The following is a 26197-nucleotide window of genomic DNA, read 5'->3' as shown; positions in this document are numbered from 1 at the left end:
GCCAATATTTATCCCTTAATCAACACAACAAAAACAGATTATCTGGTCATTATTACATTGCTGTTTGTGGGAGCTTGCTGTGCGTAAATTGGCTGCTGCGGTTCCCACATTACAACAGTGACTACACTTCAAAAAGTGTTTCATTGACTGTAAATCACTTTGAGATGTCCTGAGGACATGAAAGGCGCTACAGAGATGTAAGTCTTTCTTTCTTCATCCTCTAGCTCAGATTAAGGGATGTGATCAGACAAGGGGTGAGGGATGTATTCTGGGGTCACCATTGACCAGAAACTTAACATAAATAATGTGGCCACAAGACCAGGTCAGAGGCTGGGTATTTGTTTGCAGATACAACACAAATAGTTGCAGAGCTGTTGAGTTGGGAGTGGCTTAGCCAGTCACGTGATGTTCACAAGACTCAATAAAACCCCAGCCAGTTGTGTTCGGGTGATCCACGATGAGGCAGGTGGTTGTGAGCCTGGTGGATGAACTGGTAATGTGTAGTGTGATTGTTAAACCTTTGCTAATAAACCGACTAGTTCTTAATAACAATGTGTTGCTATGAATTCTTAAGCAAAGTACTCATGAAGCAAATACATTACAGCAGCAACAACAGCTCTGACCAAGACCAGAAAATAGATCCATACAGAACAGGGGTTGGGGATAATATATTAGCATGGATAGAGGATTGGCTAACTAACAGAGAGTCGGGATAAATGGTTCATTCTCTGGTTGGCAATCAGTAACTAGTGGGGTGCCGCAGGGATCAGTACTGGGATCCCAACTATTTACAATCTATATTAATGACTTGGAAGAAGGGACTGAGTGTAACGTAGCCAAGTTTGCTGACGATACAAAGATGGGAGGAAAAATGTGTGAGGAGGACACAAAAAAATCTGCAAAAGGACATAGACAGGCTAAGTGAGTGGGCAAAAATTTGGCAGAAGGAGTTATAATGTTAGAAAGTGTGAGGTCATGCACTTTGGCAGAAAAAAATCAAAGAGCAAGTTATTATTTAAATGGAGAAAGATTGCAAAGTGCCGCAGTACAGCGGGACCTGGTGGTATGTGTGCATGAAACACAAAAGGTTAGTATGCAGGTATAGCAAGTGATCAGGAAGGCCAATGAAATATTGGCCTTTATTGCAAAGGGGATGGAGTATAAAAGCAGGGAAGTCTTGCTACAGTTGTACAGGGTATTGGTGAGGCCACACCTGGAATACTGCGTGTAGTTTTGGTTTCCATATTTACGAAAAGATATACTTGCTTTGAGGCAGTTCAGAGAAGGTTCACTAGGTTGATTCTGGGGATGAGGGGGTTGACTTATGAGGAAAGGTTAAGTAGGTTGGGCCTCTACTCATTGGAATTCAGAAGAATGAGAGGTGATCTTATCGAAACGTATAAGATCATGAGGGGGCTTGACAAGGTGGATGCAGAGAGGATGTTTCCACTGATAGGGGAGACTAGAACTAGAGGGCATGATCTTAGAATAAGGGGCCACCCATTTAAAACATAGATGAGGAGAAATTTCTTCTCTCAGAGGGTTGTGGATCTGTGGAATTCGCTGCCTAAGAGAGCTGTGGACGCTGGGACATTGAATAAATTTAAGACAGAGATAGACAGTTTGTTAAACGATAAGGGGATAAGAGGTTATGGGGAGCGGGCAGGGAAGTGGAGCTGAGTCCATGATCGGATCAGCCATGATCTTATTGAATGGCGGAGCAGGCTCGAGGGGCCATATGGCCTACTCCTGCTCCTATTTCTTATGTTTGTATGTTCTAGGAGGAGGCCATTCTGTCCCTCTTATCAGTGTCGGCTGTTTTAAAGAGCTGTCCAATTAGTCCTGCTCCCAACAGTGGAACAGTTTCTCCTGATCTAATCTCATCAAAACCCTTCATAATTTTCAACACCTCTTTTAAATCTCCCCTTAACCTTTATTTAAAAGGTCAATTGAAAAGCTACTCAAATTTATCCTCCAGTTTGTAAAAACACAGAAGGCACAATCTGATTTTTCCACTGATTAATGTAAATGAAACAAGAGGTACAACAGGCGTGTAATTAGCACGGTTGATCATATACAGAATGGGTTTTTCCGCTTAAAACAAGCACTCAAGTATCAACTTTTGCTGAAGCAAAATATTGAGAATTGTTGGGAAATTGTGCCCATTGTGCAGGTTTAACAGAGCCAAGTATCAAGTTCAAACACAGCCTTTGGGAAAATCTGAATACTTCAGTAAACAAGACAACTCAGTGGGTGCATTTTGTCATATTTGGTGTGGGTGTTGTAAATATAAGTTGTTGAGAAAAAATAGCATTTAGTGGGTTTTTTTATTGGTTGTTTCTCTTGATTTATCCTCAGGATTAGGTTGTGTTCACAATGATTTCCTTTTGCCTTTGGATTAGGGGTGGTGTCAATACATAAAGCTGTCCCGAGAATACATAGAATTACATTGAATTTACCGCACAGAAACAGGCTATTTGGTCCAACTGGTCTATTCCAGTGTTTATACTCCACATAAGCCTCCTCCCACCTTACTTTATCTCACCCTATCACCATATCCTTCTATTCCATTCTCTCTCATGTACTTATCGAGCTTCCCCTTAAATGCATCTGTGCTATTCGCCTCCAGCACTCCACTGCTAGCAGGTTCCACATTCTAACCACTCTCTGGGGAAAGAAGTTTTTCCTGAATTCCTTATTACATTTATTAGTGACTACCTTGTATGAGCCCTAGTTTTGGACTCTCCAAAAATGGAAACATTTTCTCTATGTCTACCCAGTCAAACCCCTTCATAATTTTAAAGACCTCTGTTAGGTCACCCCTCATCATTTTCTTTTCGAGAGAAAAGAGACCCAGCTTGTTCAGCCTTTCCTGATAGTTATAAGCTCTCAGTTCATGACTAAAATTTCAGAATTCTGGGGAGGGTTTAAAACAGTTTGTGTATTGTGTAAGTTGATTGTTGTACTCCGAGTTTCTTGCAATGTTTTTCTGTTTCTGTGTAATTATTCTATTTGTAACTAAATTTGACTGTCAGCTTTAGCCTGAACATAGCTGTCTGACCGTGTGATATTTACTGCCTTTCGAAGCGACAGGGGAGCATAGATAACATCTCAAAGTGGTCGCCAATGTGTCATGTGTCTCAAAAATGTGCAAAATGTCCTGCGACAAGCACAAAAATCTAGTTTCAATTCCGAGGAGAAAATCTCCTGATGAAAACTGCGTTTTTGCCGGCAATGCAAGTTTAAATGTTGGGTGAGAGCCAGAATCATAACAGCAGGAATAAGTGGGTTGATTCCCAGTGGCTTCTGAAGTGTGGTACGGTGGGAACCAGTGCCGTTGGGATCTGGCTTGAGCGGTTCAGACTTGTACACCCTGTGCAGCTGATGTGGGGTCTCTGCTGTGCTGTCCCTCCTCCGCAAGATCCTACCAATCCCCTGGTGGACAGATGCACCAACATTAACATCCTCGACCAAGCCAACATCCCCAGCATTGAAGCACTGACCACACTCGACCAGCTCTGCTGGGCAGGCCACACTGTTCGCATGCCTGACACAAGACTCCTAAAGCAATAACTCTACTCAGAACTCCTACACGGCAAATGAGCCAAAGCTGGGCAGAGGAAACATTACAAGGACACCCTCAAAGCTTCCCTGATAAAGTGCAACATCCCCATTGACACCTGGGAGTCCCTGGCCAAAGATTGCCCTAAGTGGAGGAAGTGCATCCGGGAGGGTGCTGAACACTCGAGTACCATCGCCGAGAGCATGCAGAAATCAAGCGCAGGCAGCGGAAAGAGCATGCGGCAAACCAGTCCCACCCACCCTTTCGTTCAACGACTATCTGTCCCACCTGTGACAGAGACTGTGGTTCTCGTATTGGACTGTTCAGCCACCTAAGGACTCATTTTAAGAGTGGAAGCAAGTCTTCCTCGATTCCGAGGGACTGCCTATGATGATGATGAGAGGACGCAGCTCACAGGAGAACTGGTTTGGTCCAGAGATTCCCAATTGTTTTCTTCAGCCGAGGATTCCCCTCCGCTGCGATAGTCACGACTCTGATCGGGTCATCCTAATTCCCAAGCTTCTCCCCTCCCCCACCAATCATCCATCTTGTTCACATATTCCATCCCACCAGACTCCATATCCTTAAGCACATAAGAAATAGGAGCAGGAGTAGGGCATACAAACCTTCGAGCCTGCTCTGCCATTAAATAAGAGCATGGCTAAACGCTTACATCAAGTCCACTTTCCCGCCCGATCCTCATATCCCTTGATTCCCTCAGTGCCCAACAATCTAAGTTTTGAAAGTACTCATCGACTGAACATCCACAGCCCTCAGGGGGTAAAGAATTCCTCTGTAGACCTTTGGGCTGCCTGAGGAATGCCTCCTGCTCTCTGCTGGCCATACTGCTGGGCTGCTTGTTACTCGGTTCAACTTGGCTATATCATGCACTTTCCCATTGAGAGGCTTAAAGGGTTACATTATGAGGACAGGTTGCATAGGCAAGGCTTGTGTTCCCGTGAGTGTAGAACATTAAGGGGTGATCTCATTGAGGGGGTTTAAGATGATTACAGGCTTTGATAGGGTAGATAGAGAGAATCCAAATCCTCTGGTGGGGGAAGTCTAGAGAAAGGGGACAGAACCTTAAAATTAGAGCCAGGCCGTTCAGGGGTGATGTCAGGAAGCATTTCTTCACACAAAGGGCAGTGGGAATCTGGAACTCTCCCCCCACCACAAAAAAGCTGTTGAGGATGAGAGGCAATTGAAAATTTCAAAACTGAGATTGATCGATTTTTGTTCGGTAAGGGTATTAAGGGATACGGGCCCAAGGCGGGTAAATAGAGTTAAGATACAGATCAGCCATGATCTAATTGAATGGTCTACTCATGTTCAGTGTTCCCTCTCATTTTTGGGGGGCTGCGCCGTTTTTCTAACATGTATTTATATAGCGCCTTTAACGAAGTCAAACATCCCAAGGTGCTTCACAGGAGTATTTTGAGATATAAATCTGACACTGAGCTGCATAAGGAGAAATTAAGACAGACAACCAAAAGCTTGGTCAAAGAGGCAGATATTAAGGAGCACCTTGAAGGAAGAAATAGAGGTATAGAGGCGGAGAGGTTTCGGGAGGGAGTTCCAGAGCTTGGGGCCTAGGCAACAGAAGGCACGGCCACCAATGATTGAGCGATTATAATCAGGGATGCTCAAGAGGGCAGAATTAGAGACATAAGAAATAGGAGCATAATAATAATAATAACTAGGGGGAAGGCCATCTTAGACTGGGTGTTGTGTAATGAGAGAGGATTAATTAGCAATACCGTTGTGCGAGGCCCCTTGGGGAAGAGTGACCATAATATGGTGGAATTCTGCATTAGGATCGAGAATGAAAGAGTTAATTCAGAGACTATGGTCCAGAACTTAAAGAAGGGTAACTTTGAAGGTATGAGGCGTGAATTAGCTAGGATTGATTGGCGAATGATACTTAAGGGGTTGACTGTGGATGGGCAATGGCAGACATTTAGAGACCGCATGGATGAACTACAACAATTGTACATTCCTGTCTGTCGTAAAAATAAAAAAGGGAAGGTGGCTCAACCGTGGCTATCAAGGGAAATCAGGGATAGTATTAAAGCCAAGGAAGTGGCATACAAATTGGCCAGAAATAGCAGTGAACTCGGAGACTGGGAGAAATTTAGAACTCAGCAGAGGAGGACAAAGGGTTTGATTAGGGCAGGGAAAATGGAGTACGAGAAGAAGCTTGCAGGGAACATTAAGACGGATTGCAAAAGTTTCTATAGATATGTAAAAAGAAAAAGGTTAGTAAAGGCAAACGTAGGTCCCTTGCAGTCAGAATCAGAGGAAGTCATAACGGGGAACAAAGAAATGGCGGACCAATTGAACAAGTACTTTGGTTCGGTATTCACTAAGGAGGACACTAACAACCTTCCGGATATAAGAGGGGTCAGAGGGTCTAGTAAGGAGGAAGAACTGAGGAAAATCCTTATTAGTCGGGAAATTGTGTTGGGGAAATTAATGGGATTGAAGGCCGATAAATCCCCAGGGCCTGATGGACTGCATCCCAGAGTACTTAAGGAGGTGGCCTTGGAAATAGCAGATGCATTGACAGTCATTTTCCAACATTCCATTGACTCTGGATCAGTTCCTATCGAGTCGAGAGTAGCCAATGTAACCCCACTTTTTAAAAAAGGAGGGAGAGAGAAAACAGGGAATTATAGACCGGTAAGCCTGACATCGGTAGTGGGTAAGATGATGGAATTAATGATTAAGGATGTCATAGCAGCGCATTTGGAAAGAGGTGACATGATAGGTCCAAGTCAACATGGATTTGTGAAAGGGAAATCATGCTTGACAAATCTTCTGGAATTTTTTGAGGATGTTTCCAGTAGAGTGGACAAGGGAGAACCAGTCGACAAGGTCCCACACAAAAGATTAATGTGCAAAGTTAAAGCACATGGGATTGGGGGTAGTGTGCTGACATGGATTGAGAACTGGTTGTCAGACAGGAAGCAAAGAGTAGGAGTAAATGGGGACTTTTCAGAATGGCAGGCAGTGACTAGTGGGGTACCGCAAGGTTCTGTGCTGGAGCCCCAGCTGTTTACACTGTACATTAATGATTTAGACGGGGGGATTAAATGTAGTATCTCCAAATTTGCGGATGACACTAAGTTAGGTGGCAGTGTGAGCTGCGAGGAGGATGCTATGAGGCTGCAGAGCGACTTGGATAGGTTAGGTGAGTGGGCAAATGCATGGCAGATGAAGTATAATGTGGATAAATGTGAGGTTATCCACTTTGGTGGTAAAAACAGAGAGACAGATTATTATCTGAATGGTGACAGATTAGGAAAAGGGGAGGTGCAACGAGACCTGGGTGTCATGGTACATCAGTCATTGAAGGTTGGCATGCAGGTACAGCAGGCGGTTAAGAAAGCAAATGGCATGTTGGCCTTCATAGCGAGGGGATTTGAGTAAAGGGGCAGGGAGGTGTTGCTACAGTTGTACAGGGCATTGGTGAGGCCACACCTGGAGTATTGTGTATAGTTTTGGTCTCCTAACCTGAGGAAGGACATTCTTGCTATTGAGGGAGTGCAGCGAAGGTTCACCAGACTGATTCCCGGGATGGCGGGACTGACCCATCAAGAAAGACTGGATCAACTGGGCTTGTATTCACTGGAGTTCAGAAGAATGAGAGGGGACCTCATAGAAACGTTTAAAATTCTGATGGGTTTAAGACAGGTTAGATGCAGGAAGAATGTTCCCAATGTTGGGGAAGTCCAGACCAGGGGTCACAGTCTAAGGATAAGGGGTAAGACATTTAGGACCGAGATGAGGAGGAACTTCTTCACCCAGAGAGTGGTGAACCTGTGGAATTCTCTACCACAGAAAGTTGTTGAGGCCAATTCACTAAATATATTCAAAAAGGAGTTAGATGTAGTCCTTACTACTAAGGGGTATGGTGAGAAAGCAGGAATGGGGTACTGAAGTTGCATGTTCAGCCATGAACTCATTGAATGGTGGTGCAGGCTAGAAGGGCCGAATGGCCTACTCCTGCACCTATTTTCTATGTTTCTATGAGCATGAGTAGGCCATACGGCCCCTCGAGCGTGCTACGCCATTTAATACGATCATGGCTGATCTGATCATGGACTCAGCTCTACCTCTCTGCTCGCTCTCCATAACCCCTTATCATTTAAGAAACCCTATTTCTGACTTAAATTTATTCAATGTCCCAGCTTCCACAGCTCTCTGAGTAGCGAATTCCACAGGTTTACAACCCTCAGAGAAGAAATTTCTCCTCATCTCTGTTTTAAATGGGTGACCCCTTATTCAAAGATCATGCCCTCTAGTTCTAGTCTCTCCCGTCAGTGGAAACATCTTCTCTGCATCCACCTTGTCAAGCCCCCTCATAATCTTATACATTTCGATAAGATCACCTCTCAATCGTCTGAATTCGAATGAGTAGAAGCCCAACCTATTCAACCTTTCCTCATAAGTCAACCCCCTCATCTCCAGAATCAACCCAGTGAACCTTCTCTGAACTGCCTCCAAAGCAAGTATATCCTTTCGTAAATATGGAAACCAAAACTGCACGCAGTATTCCAGGTGTGGCCTCACAAATACCCTGTATAACTGTAGCAAGACTTCTCTGCGTTTATACTCCATCCCCTTTGCAATAAAGGTCAATATTCCATTGGCCTTCCTGATCACTTGCTGTACCTGCATACTATCCTTTTGTGTTTCATGCACAAGTACCCCCAGGTCCCACTGTACTGCAGCACTTTGCAATCTTTCAATAGTAACTTGCAATTTAAATAGTAACTTGCTCTTTGATTTTTTTCTGCCAAAGTGCATGACCTCACACTTTCCAACATTACACTCCACCTGCCAAATTTTTGACCACACACTTAGCCTGTCTATGTGCTTTTGCAGATTCCTGCTACTGCTTCTTTAATAATGGACTCCAACATTTTCCCAACCACAGATGTTATGCTAACTGGTCTATAGTTTCCTGTTTTTTGTCTGCCTCCTTTTTTAAATAGGGGCGTTACATTTGCAGGTTTCCAATCTGCTGGGACCTCCACTGATGGGGGAGAATTTTGGTAAATTACAACCAATGCATCCATAATACCTGCCTCTACTTCTCTTAAGACCCGAGGATGCAAGCCATCAGGTCTAGGGGACTTAGCTGTCTTTAGTCCCATTATCTTACTGAGCACCACCTGCTTAGTGATTGTGATTGTGTTAAGTTCCTCCCCCCCCCATAGCCCCTTGACTATCCACTGTTGGAATATTGTTAGTGTCCTCTACCGTAAAGACCGATACAAAATATTTGTTCAGAGTTTCTTGGAGCGTCTTGAAGGAGGAAAGAGAGGTAGAGAGGCGGAGAGGTTTAGGGAGGGAGTTCCAGAGTTTGGGGCCTAAGCAACAGAAGGCATAGCCACCAATGGTGGAGTGATTATAATCAGGGATGCTCAAGAGGGCAGAATTAGAGGTGCGCAGACATCTCGGGGAGCCGGGGTTGTGGGGCTGGAGGAGATTGCAGAGATAGAGAGGGGCGAGGCCATGGAGGGATTTGTAAACAAGGATGAGAATGTTGAAATCAGGGCGTTGCTTAACCGGAAGCCAATATAGGTCAGTGAGCACAGGGGGTGATGGGTAAGCAGGATTTGGTGCGAATTGGGACATGGGCGGCAGTCTTGGATCACCTCTAGCTTACATAGGGTAGAATGTGGGAGGCCAGCTAGGAGCGCTGGAATAGTCAAGTCTAGAGGTAACAAAGGCATGGATGAGGGCTTCAGCAGCAGATGAGCTGAGGCAAGAATGAAGATGGGTGATGTTACGGAGGTGGAAGTAGGCAGTCTTAGTTATGCTGCGGATATGTGGTTGAAAGCTCATTTCAGGGTCAAATACGACACCAAGGTTGCGAATAGTGTGGTTCAGCCTCAGACAGGAGTTGGGGAGAGGGATGGAGAGGGAACATTGCTCGTGTTCCTATGGTCCCATTGCTGGAGCACCTTTGTTGTGGCTGATAGACTTTCTCATGTTGTAGAGTTCCTATTGGCTTCTGCGAGTCATGATTCCGGAACTGTTGCACAGAATTACAACGTGGAACCTGGTCATTCAGCCCACAGCCAGTCCGTTTTGTTGTTTATCCCCCACACCAGCTCTATGCTACTCTTCTGTGCTCGCTTTGTTCCCATATCCTTTTAATCCCCCTCCCTTCTACCTCAGTAAATCTGAAATGTTGATATGGTCTCTGCTTCAATCCTGTAGTGAATTCCACAGCCTCACACCCTCTGTGTTAAACAGTTTCTCCTGCTCTCTGTCTTAAATCTCTTCCAATTAATCACCTATCTTTGACCCCTTGTTCCAGACATCTCAACCCCTGGAACTAGTCTGTTTCGATCTACACTGTCCCATCGATTCATTACTTTAAACACCTCTGTCAAATCACCTGCAATCCCATCTATTCGAACACCAATTTTTCAAGCCTTCGCTTTTGCATTGTCTCATACAGATTGACAAAGGTTTAGAAGCCTTTCTCCCCAGAAAACCAAAGCAAAATTAACTCGTTTCAGTTAAATTAACCCAAGTGCAATCCAAATCTTTGCTTTCAATGCAGAAGGTAGGTGGGGGAGGACATAACGTTATACAGAATTAATGGGGATGTTACATCTTGTGATGCCACTGATTTGGGCTTGTTCAACAATCTTCTTAAACAGTGGCTTTTCAGATACAGGAAACTGATAATTAGCCATTTGAACATTATCAAATAACACAGCGTCTTTTAAAGGAGAACAATGTGCATTTATGTTCTCTTACCACATTGCGAATTGAATGAGGAAAGCTGTGCTTACATTCCGTGCATCACTCAAAGCACGGAGAGAAACGGGCGACATGAAAAGAAAGTGGTTTTCCTAACTACTGTTTTGGTTTCACATTAAAGGTCGTGCTGCACCTTAAACCGAGGCAGGATGTGGCCCCTTCATCCGAACTCCAGAGGGTTCTGAGTTCACAACCAGAACATGGGCTGTGCACACGGGTTTACCAGCATGTGCAGCAGCGTGTGATGGATGTGCAATTGGAAAACCTGGCCTCAAATGTTCAAATAGTTTGAAATTTGCTTTTTACATGAGAAAAAACATGGCCTTTGAGAAATGAATTGCTTTTAAAGACACCTATAAAATAACCTTTTAATCCGTTAATTGTCTTTTGTTTGCTTTCCCCATCCTTTAGAAACCGAGTCGTAATATAATTTTGTTGGAATACAAATAAACATCTGTACAAATGGGAATCTGGAGAGAAGCCAATGAGCTGCATCAAACACATTCACACCCCTCTCTGCAGACAACTATACAACACACACACACATATATAAGAAGATATTAGGACAGGTGACCAAAAGCTTGGTCAACAAGGTAGGTTTTAAGGAACGTCTTAAAGGAGGAGAGAGAGGCGGAGTGGTTCAGAGAGAGAATTCCAGTTTAGGGCCTTGGCAGCTGAAGCACGGCCGCCAATGATGGAGCGATGAACACTCAGCAACCAGTGCTATTCACCACACACACCTCTTTGTAACCAGACCTGCACACTACCTGCAACGTTCAAGACCGTGTGTATTACAAGAACTGCAAACAGCAGCTCCCATGAAGCTCAGAAAAACTGGTTGAAAATACTAAAGCACCACGCAAAGATTTCTAAATTGGCATCATGATGAGACAAGTACAGATCCTTACTCAAATGCAATATGTTCAATTTTGCCATCAGCTTTTTCCAGAGGATTTTCTCCTTACTGTTCGAGGGCAGTGAATCTACAGCAGCTGCTTTTTATAAAGCAAATTGAGCAGACCCTGTGCTATTCATAGTGAGCAAGACTCTCAACTCTTTCCAACTCAAAACACTCAGCGACCACCCACGAGTCTTTAGAACCTGTGTTGGGTGGTAAAATGATCAGTTATGTGCGGCTCTCGTTTAGAACTGTACAACTGCCAGAACATATTTTCCAATTAAATTACCATACCCTATTATACAGTTCAAATCTGCACAGAACACAGTAATGGTAACGGGATCGTAAGGTGGGAAACTTCAAAGCAAGAGCTAAGGCTATGGGGGTTACTTTGGCCAAAAGATGAAAAAAGGCACTAAATAGGTGCTGTGCTAATAAGACATGCCTGATTGAAAGTCTGATTTTAGCGCACAATTTTGGTCCTAATTGCTAATTAAACTCGCTTGGTGGCACTAAACCAGACACCTTGGAATTCCAGAATTTAGGTCCTAGATGGCTGATGCCACAACCACCACTGGGGCTCTACAAGAGGCCAGAGTTGGAGGAATGCAGGGTTCTCAGAGGGTTGTAGGGCTGGAGGACGTTACATAGATAGGGAGGGGTGGAGGGCTGGAGGAGGTTACAGAAATAGGGAAGGGTCTAGGGCTTGAGGAGGTTACTGAGATAGGGAGAGGTGTAGGGCTGGAGGAGGTTACCGAGATAGGGAGGGGTGTAGGGGCTTGGAGGAGGTTACAGAGATGGAAAGATTGTAGGGCTGAAAGAGGTTACAGAGATAGAGAGGGGATGTAGGGCTGGAGAAGGTTACAGAGATAGGGAGGGGTATAGGGCTGGAGGAGGTTACAGAGATAGGGAGGGGTGTAGGGGCTGGAGGAGGTTACAGAGATAGGGAAGGGTGTTGGGCTGGAGGAAGTTAGAGATAGAGAGGGCCAAATCCATGAAGGCCTCTGAAAATGAGGATAAGAATAAATCTGAGGCGTGGTTTGGGTTGGGAGCCAATGTAAAGCAGAAAATAGAGGCTAGAGATGGAGCGACAGAACAAAGGGTTCAAGGGTGAGTCTTTTTGAGGAGAGGGGCGATGGCGGCAGTACCTCAGGAGAGGGACCGTTTCCAATGTCAGTTGGTATGGGGGTGACAAGAAAAGAAAATTGGGTGGTCAGCAGTTTAGTGAGAATATGGCTGAGGGGGGGGAGAGGTGGGTCTTCATGGACAAGGTGAGCTCAGTGATAGCATTGGGGCGATAGAGCAAGATGCAGAGCCAGGGCTAGTATATTAAAAAAGAGATTTCCGGTCCAAGCTTGCAGATTATATCATGATAATTTCAGCTCCAACTTGCATTTGTACAATGTTCCTCATGCACAGGAAGATGTCACAGAACACATTACAATGGGAGGAAATGGGATAGAATGGGCAGGGAGCTTGGTGGTTGGGGAGGAGAATGGGGAACCAAAGGCACGAGGAAGGGTGCGAGAAGACTTTAACACCAGGGAGAGAGAAGGGAAGGACGGTTCCAGGGGCAGGAATCCAGTCACTGGACCACTGGCGGAGCAGATGGGAGAAAGGCAAGGGGAAGTCCAGTGCAAGAGGAATGGAGGTTGTGCGCGGGAACACAAGGCCGCAGGAAATCACGAAGGGAGGGTGGGACAAGGTCAGGGAGACTTTTGAAAACAAGGATGAGGATTTTGGAACGGTGCCAGTGGAGAGAGGTGGGTTGCTGGAAAAGTCTTTATTATCTTCCTCCCTTTTAACAAACTCCAGCTCACCTTGCATTCTCCATGTACTGTACTCTGTTTGTGTAATGGGCCACTGCAAGATAACCTTGTAACATGTTTCCATTGCTCTCTACTTTGAATTCTACTGAGAGAATTACCACCAGTAAGCTCCAGTGCTTGCAAACATCGCACCTACGCCGCAAATATGCAGTCTCCGGAGAATACAACCATTCATCAGTCATAGGCGATCCCTCGTATCGACGATGACTTGTTTCCACGCCAATATAGAATGAGTTCACAGATGTTTCAATGAAGGACCCGAACTACATCCTGAAGGGTGGAAGATGCCTGTGCGTGGATTTTTTTTAACGTGTGGTGGCTGTTGCACACCAGCCACCACACGGCCTTGACAGAGCTAGGTCTTGGTCCAGTGGCAAGGGTTAACCAGGACGACTGGAGACCAGCTCTGCTGCACAGACCTAGTGCACACACATATCGCAGTGTGGGCTGGCCCGTGCTGCCCCTGGGCTCCTGTCCCCAAACTCACGCCTCCCCTGGGCCCCGATCACATCCCTCTACAGTCTCTCGCTGCTCCTGCCCACGCTACAATCACCGACCTGGACCTTGATGACATCACTGTTTTCTGCCGTCGCCCTCCTGCACCAGCTCGCTCTGTTCCCTGGAGTAGTATGCCTCCACACTGCTCCCCGAGGTCTCCACGCCGCTCCCGAGGCCACCACTCCTTTTATGGCCTCGACCTGCCGCTGGTGTTCTCACGCAGGTCGGAGCATCCACGCCACTCCTGAGGCCTCCACGCCGCACAGACATCCTATTTTTCATCTACATGCAAAGACATGCCAATCCAGGCCGAATTGGACAACCTCCCACCAACCCGTCTTCAATCTCAAAGGCCATTTTGGACGATCGAGGGCGAAATGCTTGGAAGAACTGCGACATATGTAATGGATTCTTTATAGAGGACCCAACAGTACAACCTGAAGGATCAAACCTTCCTCGCAAACAGTGGGCACTATCAACTGCCTCAGAACAGGTCATGGTCGATGCTGCCACCTTCTCTATTGGTGGAAGATTAAAGCACCCCCCATCATGTGGCTGTGGAGCTCCTAATCAGACCCTGGAGCACATCATTGAGCACTGCCCTCAGAGGGAATTCGCAGGCAGCCTACAGGATATCCACACCGTTACACCGGGAGCTTTGGCCTGGATATCCAATTTGGGTATTGACTTTTGATTTGCTACTGCCATACTCAAGAAGACGACGACGATGATTGCTCTCTCGAAACTGAAACATGGCTGATAAATAATGGACCAGCACAACAAGGGCTTTTGGTCACTGGGAGATTGCTGATTCTGCAAGGTCCCAATCCCAAACTCAAGGGGCTGGCTCAAGCAAACTTAGATGTTTACTTGTCCTCACACAGAGCAGCCCTTCCTGGAAAGAAAGAACTTGCATTTACATTGTTTTTTTTAATCACTCCCTCAGGACCCTTCAGAGCACTTCACAACCAACCGAACTACCATGAAATGTATTCACTGTTGTAATGTCGGCAAACATGGCAGGCGATTGGAGCAAAGCAAGACCCCACAAAGGCAAATCTTTCTTTTAACCTTTTATTGGTGGGGTTAGTTGAAGGAGGTCACAGGGAGAGCTCCCTGCTCCTCTTCAAATAATGCCAGAGGAGTTCTTACATCCATCTGAACAGGTGGGCAGAACCTTGGTTTAATGTTTCATCCAAAAGATGGCATTGTAGCATTCCCTCAACCGAGATCATATGCTCAATTGCTGGGTGGAGGGGGGCTTCAACTCACAACCTTCTGACTCCAAGGCGAGAGTGCTACCAACTGAATCCAGTTGACATGTGTTAACTATCAATGTGCCTCGGCCAACACAAACTCTCCCCTCTGGCCAGATTTAAATGCCAACTCACATGACATACTCACATCAGTAATGTCTCCTCAGCAACCTTCTGCCAACATTCAGAACTTTAGACACATTTCCAAATTCTAAATGAATTGAACAGTCACTTGCAGCCAAGTACAAGGTTACTCCAAATGCAAATCACTTTAAATTGAAAACGATTAGCCCAAAATTGTGACAGATTGGAAATCAGTCTTATTTCATTTTCTGAGAGACTCGAACCAACTGAAATTCAGCTGCTGTATTTAATATTATTTATTAAGAATCTGCAGCATGCTGCCTTTGGGACACTTTGAAGTACATTTTCCAAGCATAATTTTGGGGGATAATCTTTTCTGATTTGAGACGGGTAGGATCAATATTGCTGGGCAGTATGGAAGCTGCAAATGCATAGACTAGGCATGGATTCCCTCGAGTACAGAAGATTAAGGTGTGATCTCATTGAGGTGTTTACGATGATTAAAAGATTTGATAGGGTAGATGGAGAGAATCTATATCCTCTGGGGGGGGGGGGAGGGGGGGGGGGTGGGGAGACCAGAAGGGGGCGCAGCTTAAAATTAGAGCCAGGCCGTTCAGGGGTGATGTCAGGAAACACGTCTTCACACACAGGGTGTTGGGAATCTGGGAACTTTCTCCCCAAAAAGTTGTTGAGGCTGGGGCTCAGTTGAAAAATGTCTAAACTGAGATTTGTGTTAGGAAGCATATTAAAGGTTACGGAACGAAAGTGAGTAGATGGAGTTAAGAGCCATGATCTCACTGAATGGCGGAACAGGCTCGAATGCCCCTCTCCAGTTGTTATGTTCGTTTATATAAAGGCAGATATCATCTTTGTCTAGATGGACTGCTTAAGAAGCACTAGATATACTTGCCATAGAGGGAGTGCAGCGAAGGTTCACCAGACTGATTCCTGGGATGGCAGGACTGTTGTATGAGGAGAGATGTGGTCGACTAGGCCTGTATTCACCAGAGTTTAGAAGAATGAGAGGAGATCTCATTGAAAAGTATAAAATTCTGACTGGGTTGGATAGACTGGATGCGGGAAGGATGTTTCCCCTGGCTGGGAAGTCTAGAACAAAGGGTCACAGTCTCAGGATACAGGGTAGGAAATTTAGGACCGAGATGAGGAGAAATATTTTCACTCACTGGAATTATCGACCACAGAAGGCTGTGGAGGCCAAGTCACTGAATATATTTAAGAGGGAGATTTCTAGAAACAAAAGGCATTAAGGGGTATGGGGAAAAAGCGGGAATATGGTGTTGAGATAGAGGATCAGCCATGATTATAGTGAATGGCAGTGCAGACTCGAAGGGCCGAATGGCCTACTACTGCTCCGATTTTCTATGTTTCTACGTTTAGATACAACATTCATTCAGACATTAGAAACAGTTAATATTTATTACTGATTTGTGAGGAGACTGAGCTAAATGTCTGGTGTTTGTGACCCAGCAGGGACTTCTGCAGGAGGCTTTTTAGCCAAGGTACTTGCTGCTGGTCTTGATGCGAAGCTTCATGTTTAGAAAGTGCCTGTTAGAGAAAGTATTATTGCAGTGCCACAAACTCAGGACTCATGAGTTTGTCTTTCTCATGTAAAAATGTTTTGTCAGGGCTACAAGTTGTTTAAAGTACTGCCGGGTTGGGGCGAGGCATCCTGCACCTTTCTTGTTTCTGTAACACATTCTTTAATCTTGTGAAATCTGTTGGATTTTCTCTCGCTTCTGTTTAATTTTACTTCCGAATAAATCTGATTTGGAGATGCGCCGCCTGTCATAGAGCTATTTGTTCATCAGCTGCAAAGATCAGGGGGCTGAAACTGCCCCTTGGCACCGCCGGCCAACGATAACGGAGCGCTAATGCGTTATCATGCGAGCGAGGCGGCCCCGGTGTTCTGCCGGCAAAATGTGGCTTGCTCCGCGATTAGCGCACTGCCGTGCACACTGACCCCTTATCGCCCATTTGTGCCCTTCGGGGGGAAATCGCCGCGTGGAACGCGAAGTCGGTAGCTGGGGCGATGCCAACGACAGCTTCTTGGTGGCTGGGGCGCCCTGCTACCCTTAAAAGGGAGGTGGCAGCGCCGCGGCCGGCATCTTTTTCCTGTCGGCCAAGTTTTCAGTCGGCCCAAAAATGGCGGCTGCTGGTGTGGCCGGGACGCCAACAAGCAGACCGGAAACCCCTGTTGGGTGCCAGGCCGCTGGCCCAGCAGACACCCTTCCCTGGTGGCCCAGTGGAACCCACTGAAGAGGCTGCAGAGTTCGCAGCGGCCCTCCCCTTTAAAAGAAGGGGAGGTACGTTGTGGGGCGTCAGTGTGACGTGGCACGTCCGTGAGAGCGCTCTGTTGGCGCAATAACAACTTTTCCCCACAAAGAGCCCAAATCCGTGCCGGCGACAACAAAAAATGCGCGGGGAAAATTTGGCCCCCAGGAGTTCACAATCGCAATCTTAACAGTAAAATAAAAAAGGACTTGCATTTATTTACAGCCTTTCATGACCTCAGGACATCCCAAAGCATTTTGCAGCCAATGAAGTCCTTTTAAAATGCGGTCACTAATGTTGGAAACACAGCAGCCAATCCACGCACAGCAAGGTCCCACAAACAGCAATGGGGGAATGAGCAGGTAAGATGTTGGTAGAGGGATTAAAAAGGGCGAAGGAAAAGGCGATTTGTGTTTATAAAGCCCCTGACCCAGTCCCTCAGAAACATTCCAAAAATACTTCACTTACAATGAAAGGTGTTGGAAATGGATCGCAAACTGCCAAATGCAGCAAGTTCCACAGTCCCTTAGATTGGCGGGGGTTACCGGAGACTTTAGAATCTGCATGGGTCACATGTAGTGGCCCCACATTCTTGTACGGAAAGAGTCGCAGTCAGAGCCAGACTTTCTGTTCATTAAAAATCTTACCTGCAGTTTATAATGCTTGGAATAAACCACCCTGCATATGGGGGCAGAGGGAGGTTGTGCCCACTGACAGAGGGAGGGGTGCACCATCGTTCACTGAGCATGCGAGACCTGCACCTAATTGTGAGGTTTCCTGGGCCTCTCTGATAGCACTCCATTTCACCCACCCACGGCTGGGCCTTGGGGTGTGTGTATGTGTGTGTGTGTGGTCTGAAGCCTTGGCCAGATAGGGTGCTCCTGTGGCCATTGTTGGCTTGCAAGGTGATTCTGTGCAGCTCGAAAAGGGCAGAAGGCACGAGCTGCTCTGGTGGGCTGAGGAAAGGCTTTATTTTGGACAGCAATAGCTAAAAGAGTGCGCAAAAGAGGTATTTTTTAATTAAATAAAAACAAGAGAAATATAAGAACTGTAACTGGATGCAGAAAATTCTGGAAAAAATAAGAACAGTCTACATTCGGATCCTGCTCAACTGCCTGTCTTACAGTAGACCATTGATCTAGGAGGAGAAGGCCTGCAACTACCTGCGTCTTTGCAAACACATCTCCCTTATACTGCCCAAGCTTGAGGACGGAAAACGGTGATGGCAGGGGGGAACATACTGACACCAATTCACCTTCTCAACTCTCTGTCCGGCCCTCTTTCTCAGTACTTTTACCTTTTTCCTGGAGAATCTAGAACCAGGGGTCACAGTCTCAGACTAAGGAGTCGGCCATTTAGGACTGAGATGAGGAGAAACTTCTTCACTCAGAGGGTGGTGAATCTCTGGAACCCTCTACTCCAGAGGGCTGTGGAGGCTCAGTCATTGAGTATATCTAAGACGGAGATCGATAGATTTTTGGATATTAAGGGAACCAAGTGTTATGGGGATAGTGCAGGAAAGTGGAGTTGAGGTAGAAGATCAGCCATGATCATATTGAATGGTGGAGCAGGCTCAAGGGGCCGAATGGCCGACTCCTGTTCATATTTCTTATGTTGTTTCTTAACTGAGTGAAGAAATTTCTCATCTCAGTCCAAAATGGCCAACCCCTTATTACTGTGACCCCTGGTTCTAGACTCACCAGCCAGAGGAAACATCCTCCCTGCATCTACCTTGTCATGCCCTTTACAAATTTTATATATTTCAATGAGATCATTGTTATGTCTTGAATAAAGAGTCAGACCAGATACTGTGAGCTCAAAGTAAGGTGTGGCCGTAATCCTTTATTACAGATCTCAGAGTGCCTCTCCAGCCTGTGAGGCCTCCTTATATACAGGTGCTCCCAAGGGATTGTGGGATCCCTTGGGACTCCAGGGGATGAGCCTTCCGGTGGTTAAACATGGTATTTACAGGTTTACATACATAACAATCACCACTCACTCTTCTAAACTCTAGCGAATATAGGGCTAATCTACTCAATCTCTCCTCATAGGACAATCCCCCCATCCCAGGAATCAGTCCGGTGAACCTTCGTTGCACTCCCTCAATGGCAAGTATATCCTTCCTTAGATAAGGAGACCAAGTCTGTACACAGTGTGGTCTAACAAGGCCCTATATCATTTCAATAAGGCTTCTTTCCTCTTATACTCCATATCCTTAGAGATGTTAAATCACGGCTAGGTTGCTTGTTCAGGCAGATGTAAAATATCTAATGGCACTCTCAAAAGAACAGCAGGGAGTTCTCCCAATGCCCTGGGTAAGATGTCTCCCTTAACCAACTCCAACAAAATAGGTTGGCTGCTCAAGTACCTCAGTGGCTCTTGATGGGACCTTGCCGTGCACAACTTGGCTGCCGTGTCTACTTACAAAGCCACAGTGACTGCACTCAAAAGTTGGCCATTGTTGTGGAGTGCTTTGGGATATCTTGGGGGCGTGATAAGGTGCAAGATAAAGGCGAGTTCGGAACCTGGAGGTGTGCTAACTTATATAAAAGTAGAAAATGCTGGCTATACGCAGCAGGTCAGGCAGCATCTGAGGAGAGACAAACAGAGTTAACGTTTCAGGACTGGAAAAAAGTTACAGGTTTTAACCAAGTGCAGAGTATTTCCAGCATTTTCTGTTTTTTTTTAGATTTCCAGCAGTATCATGTGCAATATTCACAGTATTTTGCTTTTGTAGGTTTGCTAACTTAGGGTGGAAGAGGGGTGGGCCGGAGAGGGGGACGACGGAGAGGGGTGGGCCGGAGAGGGGTGGGCCGGAGAGGGGTGGGCCGGTGAGGGGGGCGACGGAGAGGGGTGGGCCGGAGAGGGGGACGACGGAGAGGGGGGGCGGCGGAGAGGGGGGCGGCGGAGAGAGGTGGGCAGGAGAGGGGTGGGCCGGAGAGGGGGGTGGTGGAGAGGGGTGGGCGGGAGAGGGAGGCGGCGGAGAGAGGTGGATGGGACGGTGCTTTCTTGCTGTGGACCCCGCCAGGTGCTCTGCAAATAGGGCAAACCCGAGTTTAAGTTCGCTCCAAATGGTCTTTACTGATAGCAGCAAGCAGGAATAGAATCACCAATTATTTTGCTTTATTCACAGCTCTTCTATCTTGGTGCAACTAATTTGGGTCATTCTGAAGTGAATCCACCATCACACAGTCCATTTAATCAATTCATGTCGATTGTAACAAGTCATACGATCAGTGAGCAGCCTTGCTCGATGGAAACACGGACTGAGAGATCGAGGAGTGTTGCTTTCGGACGCTGCCCAGCTCTATTTTTAAGATTCTGTCCTCTTGTTCTTGACTCCCCCACCAGAGGAAATCGTTTATCTGTATTTACCCTATCAGAACCCTTTATCATGTTAAACATTTCCACCAGATCATCCCTCAACCATCAAAACTCAAAAAAATACAACCCAAGCTTATGCAAGCTGTACTGGGAATGTAAGCCCTGGTTTTATTCTGGTGAGTCTGCGGTGCATCCCTCTGCAAGGCCTTCCTGAGATGTGGCGCCCAGAATTGAACACAGTTCTCCAGGTTTATACAGGTTGTACCTCCCTTATCGGGCACCCTCAGGATCGGGCCTGTGCCGAATAAGGGATTTTGCCGGATGAGGGGAGGTCAGTGGCCCGAGGTCGAGGAGAGGTCGGCGCTGCGGGCAGGCCCGAAGTGTCGGCGGGCCCCAAAGTCGGGGTGGAGTTCGGCCGCCATTCTGCGCATGCGCCCCCAGCCGCCGGAATCATGCCGGATAAGGGGTGATGCCAGATAAGGGAGTCCCGGATAAAGGGAGGTCCAACCTGTATTCCAACCCCCTCGAGATAAAGGCCAACATTCCATTAGCCTTTGTGAGGACTTTCTGTACCGATGCACCAGCTTTTAGTGATTCGCTGTTCATAGACACCCAATTCCCTTTGCTTCTCCACAGCTCCTAGTCTCTCGCCATTAAGAAAATATTCCAATTGGTCTTCCTCCGACCCAAAGTGCATGACCTCGCACTACCCCACGTTGAACTCCACCTGTCACAGTTCTTCCCTACTCTGTGGCTATGTTTCCGTCCCTTTGTAACTTTTTGCTCCCATCTACACAACTTACAGTGGCTCCCAACTTCGTGTCATCTGCAAACTTCAATCTGTATCACTTCATCCAAGTCATTGATAAATATCGTGACAAGCTAAGGCCCCAGTACAGACCCCTGCGGAAACTCCGAAAGACATGAATTAATTAGACAACTAGTGCAGAGCTTTGTAAATGTAGTTATATATATATATATTTTTTTTTAAAAATCTGATGAATGGGCTCACTTCCTTCCTATAAACCTCACTCAACATTGAACATAGCGACACAATTAATGATAACGGAAAGTACATCTGTAGTTACAGACTGCAGCCACCAGGAGGTGGTGTAACCCCACTGAATCCTGCAGCATGAGCAATGCCACTGGAGGCCGACCAAGTTCATTCATTTTTACTTTTCTGTTTGCACAGCTTTGCAACCCGATTCTGCAAAAGGTCACTTCACACAGGGGCTTTACAGGCGAACACAGGAAGCGTTCATCCACGTGGCCTCGAGAGGTCTGGAACACAGGTCTCAGAGAAAAGAAAGAAAGATAGGGCCCAAGTTTCCACATGATTTGCGCCTGATTTTTAGGAGCAACTGGCAGAGAACGGACTATCTTAGAAATCGCAATTCTCCACATTTTTTTTCTGCAGTTCTAGTCAGGTAGAACAGTTCTACTTTGGAACAGAATTTTTTCTTCAAAAGGGGGCGTGTCCGGCCACTGACGCCTGATTTGAAAGTTTCCACAGTGAAAACGTACTCCAAACTAAAGTAGAATGGAGCAAGTGAAGATTTTTGTAGAACTGAAAAAACCTGTTCTACACATTAAAAAATCAGGCGCAGGTTACAAATTAGGCGTCCAGAACGAGGTGGGGGGAGGGGGGGTTGGGAAGTCATTAAATTATATAATAAATCCTTATTTATACTTATAGAAATATTATACAAATAAATCCAACCTGAATGAACATTTATAAGCAAAGAAAAGATTAAATAAACCATCTTCCTACCTGTGTGAAAGTGCTTCAGCCAGGGAGAATTCTGCAGCCGTTCGTGCCGCTGAGCGGGAGGGGGGGGGGAGGAGAAAGCGGTTTGTTGTTGTGGAGGGGAGGGAGGGGAAGGAGACAGCGGTTTGTTGCCATGGAGGGGAGGGAGACAGCGGCTTGTTGCCGTGGAGGGGAGGGGAGGGAGGGGAAGGAGACAGCGGCTTGTTGCCGTGGAGGGGAGGGGAGGGAGGGGAAGGAGACAGCGGCTTGTTGCCGCGCAGGGGAGGGAGGGGAAGGAGACAGCGGTTTGTTGCCATGGAGGGGAGGGAGACAGCGGCTTGTTGCCGTGGAGGGGAGGGGAGGGAGGGGAAGGAGACAGCGGCTTGTTGCCGCGCAGGGGAGGGGAGGGAGGGGAAGGAGACAGCGGCTTGTTGCCGCGCAGGGGAGGGAGGGGAAGGAGACAGCGGCTTATTGCCGTGGAGGGAGGGGAGGGAGACAGTGAGAAGGGAAGCCTCAGTGCTGATGGCAATGTGATTTTATTAAAAAATGTTCAAAAATTAAACAGCTACAAAGAACTACAAAAATGGCCAAGTGCCAATGTTTTTTTTCACACTGAGCATGCGCGAACGCTCCAACGCGCACGCGCAGCGTTGCCGGCAGGAAAAAAACTAATTTAAATAGTACCCGCCCCTTCCCACTTACAAAATCGGCGCGAGTGTAGGCTCCGCCCCCCTGGGCGCCGCGCCAAACATACAAGGAGCTGCAAAGCGCTCGAGAATAGCGTGTTTTTTTTCTGGCGCCGTTTTAGGCGCGAAAAACGGGCGCCCAGCTCGGAGGGGCACCCGTTTTTTATCCTGTGGAAACTTGGGCCCATAGAGTTGCATTTATATAGCGCCTTTCACAACCTCAGGATGTTCCAAAGCTCTTTACAGCCATTGAAGTACTGTTGAAGTGTAGTCACTGCTGTAAGGTAGGACATGCAGCAGCCAATTTGCGCACAGCAAGCTTCCACAAACAGTAATGTGATGATGACCAGATAATCTTTTTTTTGTTATATTAATTGAGGGATAAATATTGGCCCCAGGACACCAGGGATAACTCCCCTGCTCTTCTTCAAAGTCTGTAACGTCCACCTGAGAGAGCAGACGGGGCCTCGGTTTAACGTCTCGAAAAGACCGTATCCAACACACTGCACCACCTACTGCCTCTTTTCATTTCAGAATCGAGCGCATTTCACGATTTTGCTGACTATTGGCGCGGAGCATAACTCAACATTTCCATTGTGGTGCCTGATCCCTCGCTCGCCATTCTCTACCCGTAAGTGGGCTGTGTCTAATTGGCCGTTAAACTATTACATTCCCAGGAGTTTCTGAGCACAACGGCAATTTAACTCCAGCCTTTTGTAACTAAGATAGTCATTTACTGAATTGGGAAAAAAAACAGAAGTGAAGCCAGGGCTGCTGTACAGAGTCCTGTATGTCGAGGAATAGTGAGAGACTACAATTACAATGGAAAATGAGTAACTCTATACTTCAGAATGCTACAGAGCATTAAAAAGATGTCTTATGCCATCTGCTGGTGACTTTCAGCCTTCACATTACAAAGACACAACCAGCTATTTTAAGTTTTTTTTCAGTCTGTTGTCTTGTACAAAAGAAAGACTTGCATTTATATAGGGCCTTTCACAACCTCAGGACGCCTCAAAGCGCTTTACAGCCAATGAAGTACTTTTTGAGTGTTGTCACTGTTGTAATGTGGGAAACGCGGCAGCCAACTTGGGCACAGCAAGCTCCCACAAACAGCAACATGATAATGACCGGATAATCTGTTTTAGTGATGTTGGTTGAGGGATAAATATTGTTTCTTCTTCAAATTAGCACCGTGGGATCTTTTACGTTCACCTGAGGGGGCAGCCGAGGCCTCAGTTTAACATCTCCTCCGACAGTGCAGCGCTCCCTCAGTACTCCACTGGGAACCGTAACTAGCAAGGTTCCCACAACAGCTCAAAGGGTTTAGACACGAGTGACTGGCCGACGCATACAGACTAGGTAGGTAACAGGTTTGATCCCCGGTCTGTGAAAGGGACCAACATACAACTTGGGCAGGGACAGTTAGCCTTCGCACCACTGAGCTGGGAAGAGGATGATCAGCCGGGGCTCCCACTCCTGGTTACTGCCCAGCTGGAACAGTGCACTTGGATTCCATGCTCAGATGTAAGGGACACTGTAAGCCGGCACCACTCAGTTGCATTAATACTGGCCCATGGATCGATGGAATTGTCATCATCATCATAGGCAGTCCCTTGTATCGAGGATGACTTGCTTCCACGCCGAAAAGGGATGAGTTCACAGGTGTTTCAATGAAAGACCTAATATTCCAGATCCCGAAATATATCCTGAAGGGTGGAAGATACCTGTGCGTGGATTTTTTTAACGTGAGGTGGCCGTTGCACACCAACCACCACACGGGCTTGATAGAGCTTGGTCTTGGTCCAGTGGCAAGGACCCAAACAACTTGCAGGACACCACTAATCAGATCCTGCCAATTAGAGTAGCTGTCCATTATGCCTACTCTCTTTCCTGCCGCTCAGCCAATTTCCTAGCCAGGTTAATAACTTGCTTTCAATTCAATTTACTTCAACTTTGGTTAACAGTCTCTCATGAGGGACTTTATCAAATGTCTTCAGGAAGTTCATACAAATCATATCCATAGACATTTCCCTGTCCACTACTTTACTCACCTCTTCAAAAAATTCAATCGGTTTGTCAGGCCTGACCTACCCGATGGAATCGTACCCCACAAGGTATCACCAATGTTCAGGATAGGAAAGAGTAAAACTAGCAGAAACAACTGACTGAAAGCAACAGTTTCCACTCTGCCACTTTGATTGATACAGTGTTGAATTATATAACACTGGCAAGCCATTTAATGCAACATTTCTCAACAGAAATCCTGAATGGAAAGCACCCCACTGTGTCGAATTTCCCAGCTCTCCTCCCTTACTCTGACCATGTGACTGAGTGTCTGCTCGCTAACCAGCAACTCCTGCCCAATACTCACTCCAGTAACAAGACCTCACACAAGGTGGACAGGTGCGTACTCCAACAGTGTAATGGCTGGTGCTCAGGTGATGGAAGAGTGCTCCAGCTTTATATTAGTGAGCATGACACCATCTGAATCTTTCTATACTGTAACCCATGTTTAATTAGACCGATGTGCAACAGTCACCACATGTTAAAAAAATCCACGCACAGGCATCTTCCACCCTTTCAATTGAAGTTCAGGGCTGGAACATCGGGTCCTTCATTGAAACATCTGTGAACTCGTGAGAGCAAGTCATCCTCGTTTGAGGGACCGCCTATGATGATGATGAGACCGTTTGTGTTCATTATCACCACTGAAAGATAATGCAATTTTGTTTTACGTTCCCAATGAGATGTACAACACAATGCAGAGCAAAGAAATAACTTGCATTGATATAGCGCCTTTCACATCCTCAGGGCGTCCCCAAAGAGCTTCATGGCCAATTAAGAACTTTTGAAGTGCAGTTACCGTGGTTATGTCGAGAAACAGCAGCCAATTTACGCACAGTAAGCTCCCACAAATAGCATGGTGATAATGGGGTAGAATTTCCACAATCGCAGATTGTGCTGGTTTTCTGAATTGAATTTTTTGCTCAAGTTTCTGCTCAAACTCATTTGCATATGAGCAAACGTAAATCGTGCATGAACTAGTGCAATCAGTCAGAGTGAAGAATGTGTTTATTCACCTTGCGTCAAAACATATTCCTGCGTGTATTTAAGAGTGGTAACCTGGTGCAGTTTTATTAATGCAGCTGAAAAAGGGTTTATCACAAAAAATAAACATTTTTAATCGCAGTGTCCATCCACCAACTGTGCGTAACCCGATTTAAATGACTGA

The 26197-nt window shown here is 46.4% G+C and overlaps 1 protein-coding gene across 2 annotated transcripts in view; it reads right to left on the bottom strand.

Annotated features, from left to right (window-relative positions):
- The window catches only part of vwa8 (von Willebrand factor A domain containing 8), a 463584-nt gene that overhangs the window by 92724 nt on the left and 344663 nt on the right, over positions 1–26197 (bottom strand). The gene's annotated exons all lie outside the window — the stretch shown is intronic.

This window comes from Pristiophorus japonicus, chromosome 11 (assembly GCF_044704955.1).
Source record: "Pristiophorus japonicus isolate sPriJap1 chromosome 11, sPriJap1.hap1, whole genome shotgun sequence".
In the NCBI taxonomy this organism is placed as follows: Eukaryota; Metazoa; Chordata; class Chondrichthyes; family Pristiophoridae; genus Pristiophorus; species Pristiophorus japonicus.
The sequence above is the reverse complement of the archived record's forward strand: the minus strand, read 5'-3'. Positions and strand labels throughout refer to the sequence as shown.